Genomic DNA, 5188 nt, shown 5'->3' on the forward strand with positions numbered 1-5188 from the left:
AGATTTAGCTTTCATAGTGTTCTCCGTCGCTTCTCCATAGTACAAGAATAAGCAGCTCTATATTTATTTCAATTTCTTTATTCTTATTTCCATTTTTTAGTGCTATATAATCTGTAATTTTCCTTAGCCTTGTCATTTTAATTTTTTTCTGTTCTCTTTCAATTCGTAGTTATTTTACCATCTCTTCTTTTGTTGTTCTTAGTTTTTATTGCAGTTTACAGTCTGGTTTACTGATTTATTTATCTTTTCAGTTCTTAGTCAGATCATTTTTTTTTTATTGTGTTCTTCATCACTTCTCCACAGTGTACAAAAAAGTGGCCTGAACTTTGTCATGACTTCGATATATTGTTCTCTCTCTTACAAGTATCATTACGTGTGGCAGGTGACTGTCGGCGCCCCGGTGTGTAAAGGTCACCTGTCTGCTGTGTGGCGCCGGCAGGTGTCCGCTTCGAGGGCTGGATGGGGGCGCTACTTACCTGTGCTTTGTGAGCGTAGACGAGAATACTGAATACACACAACTTGAGCAATAACGCGCACGCTGCTGTTTGCTCGCTGACTCAATGAGAAGGTTGGTGCTTGTAATAATGTGTCACGGCGCTGGCAGGAGGGTGATGAGGGAACGAATCAAACTCAGGCAAGGTTGCACTATACACGCTGCACCGAAATATGTGGTGATGTGAGAAGGAAAACTTAGGATCATATTCTGAAACACTCTTGCTTCCTTACAAAGTCTCTAGTTCACGATATACGTTTTTTTTTTTTTTTTTCTTCCACCGTTTTTTTTTTTTTTTTTCTTCCACCGTGTTTTTTTTTTTTTTTTTTACGGTTGAAGTGACACATTGACAAGATTTTTTTATTGTTAACAGGAGAAACGCTCGTGAAAGCCTGGCAGATGATCTCTCTGTGTGCAAAATACTAGTCGTGGTGACAGAGCCATTGACAAGACTCTCATTATTAACAGAAGAAACGCTCGTGAAAGTCTGATAAATGCTTTCTCTCTCTTCGTGAAAAAATATTAGTCGTGGTGAGTGAGCCATTGACAAATTTTTTTCATTATTAACCTCTTCAATACTGGAACGATTTTAACTTGAGATTTGTGTACGATTAGACCATTTTATTGATATTAAGAAGAGTTTATGAACGTCAGAAGATTAATGGTCAGAGTCTTCACTATTTAATCCCCCACATAAGTTTCTGAAGCTATGTAAAATCACCAGATAGTTACCAGAATAAATATGGAATTGCGTCATGGTACTCATTGGGTTAACAGGAGAAACGCTCATGAAAATCTGGCAAATGCTCTCTACGTGGAAATTAGTCATGGTGAGAGCTATTGACTACTAACACAAACATGAGTGCAAATTTCTATTGGCGCTGATATGATAACCCACACAACAAAAAATAAGTGTACAGTGTTCGAATCACACGATCACTCTTTTTCTCCCTGTTTTTATTGTCTTTCACAATACTTTATACTTGTGTAAGACAATTATATATAGTTACTGAGAAACCACAAGAGTCACACAGTTGTCTTATTTATTGACGTGCCTCAGTGCTTTCTTGCTAGGAAATTCTTGGTCATCTCTCATCGTTGCAGTAAACAAGAAAAAAAAAAAACGAGCATTGAATTTATACCCTATTTGAGTTTTTTTTTTCAATAAAATGAAATGATGTCCCTCATAGGCATTACTACAATACCTTCTTCTTCTTCTTCTTCTTCTTCTTCTTCTTCTTCTTCATCCCTTCTATATTATAGCGGACTTTCTTGATTTTCTAGGAATCTCCTCTGGTTTGCTTAACTTGTTATGGAAAGTGATAAGTCATCGTAGTACGTGCTCTCTCTCTCTCTCTCTCTCTCTCTCTCTCTCTCTCTCTCTCTCTGTGTGTGTGTGTGTGTGTGTGTGTGTGTGTGTGTGTGTGTGTGTGTGTGTGTGTGTGTGTGTGTGTGTGTGTGTGTGTGTGTGTGTGTGTGTGTGTGACGTTACTAAATGAAGAAGCAACATAGGCATGCAGGAGACACAAACATGTTCAGTAATCGAGGATAACGTGCGTCATTCCCTTCTGTGAGTGTGATATAGGTTCAGGTTTTCGTAAAGTCATTGGTACACCTTCCTTAATAACTCCTTTCTATATTGTCCAGGGTTTTGTCCTCAGATACGCTGGGAATGTGTGACTTGGAAGATATTGTCACGAGATATCAGTGGATTTTGAGAAAGAAAAATCAAATGAAACACTGAATATGGATGAGATGTGTTTTGACTTGATTTTCAACCCTCAGTGTATGCAGTAAACATTATTCTTACCAACTCGCATAATTTTGTAAATGCTGCAGGCAATGAATCACTTTTTTTTTTTTTTTTTCCAGACTATCTGTTAAATATTGTGGATGCGAAATATTGGTTGCATCACTCTTTGCAAAGGTGACATACAGGTGCTCGTTTGTATTGCATGTTTGTTGGTGTGTGTGTGTGTGTGTGTGTGTGTGTGTGTGTGTGTGTGTGTGTGTGTGTGTGATTTATGAAATGTAACAGGAAATGAAGAAGAGGGTTGTATGATTAATAAGAACACACACACACACACACACACACACACACACACACACACACACACACACACACACACACACACACACACTCTCTCTCTCTCTCTCTCTCTCTCTCTCTCTCTCTCTCTCTCTCTCTCTCTCTCTCTCTCTCTCTCTCTTGACTTGCTTATCTATCAGTGATGTTTCAAGTTATCACCAGAATTTTCACTTGACATCGTGACGTCATCAGTGCTTTTCTCAGTCCGATGCAGCACCAGCCACTGAAGGAAACCCTAAAGAGGTGCAGTGCGTCATCTCCCCACGTCATCCAATTATGCATTACACATTACTGTATATATCGGTGCAAAAAAGAATATAGGAAAAAGAATGTATTCTGTTTACGTGTCTAGTTATTTTGTTATCATGTTACCACTTCACTATTTCATTTTCCTCCACGTGCTTTTGCGTCACTGACCTAAAGAGTTTCCATCCTTCATATTCTATTTGGAGCAGATTTTTTTTTCTTATTTATTTATTTATTTTTTTTTTATTTCGCACGTACGTACATCACAGCCTTACATCAATTAGTGGTTATGACGCATGCATCGACACACACACACACACACACCATGAGACACTCCCCTCCTGGATCACACCTGCTCTTGATTCTTGTTTCTGAGACGTATCGTGGGAATAATCTGAGAGGTAAAAATGACACAGGCGAAAACGGCACGGAGAAAATGGCAAAATGGTAAAATGGTAAAGGAAAAACTGGCATAAGTAGAAAACTAAAGAAACAATGGCACATGGGAAAACTATGGATGAAAATGCCACAGTAAGTTTACTGAAATTTACGCTTCATTTACACAATTGCCTTCGAGTTGCCTTGTGGAGATTAACTAGCATTTTGTAATTTGTTCATTTTCTTATGTTGAGGCAAGATCATCCTTCGGGGAAAGAAAAAAAAAAAACACGGAATGAGAGAACGTGGATGACTCAGCAGACTAGCCCAACCAGCGATTGAAGACCAGACCACTAACACTCATATCAGCGAGTCTGGCTTAAAACTGAAGTGCCCAGACCTGGGATCGAACCGGGGACCTTTAGATCTTCAGTCTAACGCTCTTCTCCTAACTGAGCTATCTAGGCTGGTAACAATGGAAGCATATGCCAAGATTAATCTCCCGGTACTAAAGTCACATTTTAGCCTTTATGGTAAGTTAGTGGGACTGATTCATTGACCACTTGTGTTTGTACATCAGTTATCATTTGTATCCCTACTATAGCTTACTCATCTTACGTTGAATCTCGTCAAAATAAACATTATGATGACACTGAAATAATATACATAAAACTTTGGCAAAAATGGCTAAAGACAACATATATTATAAGAATTATGTACACTGAAGTGCTGACTGAATGAGAGGTAAGCACAGTCTGTCTACATTCCCACCTCGCATTGGGCTCCAGCATTAGTGTGGTTGTAGGCAACAGTTTGAAGACAGGATCGTCTAACCTTTCCAAAATGGGCGTGAAAATGAAGATAACCCAACAGCAGGATGTAAGCTATTTCTGATGTGTGTGTGTGTGTGTGTGTGTGTGTGTGTGTGTGTGTGTGTGTGTGTGTGTGTGTGTGTGTGTGTGTGTGTGTGTGAGGATTTCCGACCGTCACGCAGCGCTGAGGGATGCTGTTGACACACTGTGTGTAGAACCTTGGTCAGAACGCAATGTTCCCATCGTCGCTTCTCCTGCTGGTGCTGGTGCTGGCACTACCTGAGGGAGCGCCCTGTCCCGCACCTGGCCAGAAATGTGCCGCTGCTGACATTGCGGTGAAAGAAGGGGACGCCACTATCGGCTTCTTTTCATTGGAAACAGCGAAGGACAACATTTTTGGGCGTCTCTACGCACGTCCTGATGCCAGCTTTCAAGGAGTCACTGTTTCGGTTCAAGGAATTCACGGGACAAGTGGAGTGTGGTTCCCTATACCGAGCCAGTGCTTCCCTGACAGGTCGGCGTGGCACGAGGTGGAAGTGAGAATATTGATAGATAAAAAAATTTCGACATACTCGTATGAAGGTTTTTTCGCAGCAGTTTTTGTGACAAGAGTTGAGGGATGTTCGTTTGGATGTTCGATGAATGTGGTCGACAACCAATTCCACAGACTGGAAGTGTTGGCTCACGGCCCGTCCAGCTGGAGAATGACCGCCCCTAATGCTTCCTGCACCACAGTGAAGGTGCTCAGCCAGCCAAACTTTCCTTTGAAAACTTGCCAAGGCTCTCCTTCCTCGAGGAATCCAGTAATGTGTCCCACCTCTGCGTCTCCCACGCGGTCCACACCTGCCGCCATATCTCATGAAACACCTGCGCTGATGCTTGTGCCAGTAGTGGTGGTGGTGGTGGTGGTGGTGGTGGTGGTGGTGATAAGTGTAGTTGTGGAGGTGATGGTGGCGGTAAAAACTTCACTGGCACAAAGAACAACAGGTTAGTATATGAGGAGAGAGAGAGAGAGAGAGAGAGAGAGAGAGAGAGAGAGAGAGAGAATTGATTATTGTTGATGATAATGATGGTTGATGATGAGCTTGATAATAATAGTGATAATGATAACAAAATAACTACTACTACTACTACTACTACTACTACTACTAGTACTACTACTACTACTAC

General features: G+C 41.0%; 1 non-coding gene across 1 annotated transcript; it reads right to left on the bottom strand.

The window, feature by feature from the left end:
• Window positions 1-3597: 3597 nt before the first annotated feature.
• Window positions 3598-3673, bottom strand: Trnaf-gaa. The gene has a single exon. It is a non-coding gene; the product is annotated as a tRNA-Phe (tRNA).
• Window positions 3674-5188: the final 1515 nt, after the last annotated feature.

This window comes from Portunus trituberculatus, chromosome 44 (assembly GCF_017591435.1).
Source record: "Portunus trituberculatus isolate SZX2019 chromosome 44, ASM1759143v1, whole genome shotgun sequence".
Lineage (NCBI taxonomy): Eukaryota > Metazoa > Arthropoda > Malacostraca > Decapoda > Portunidae > Portunus > Portunus trituberculatus.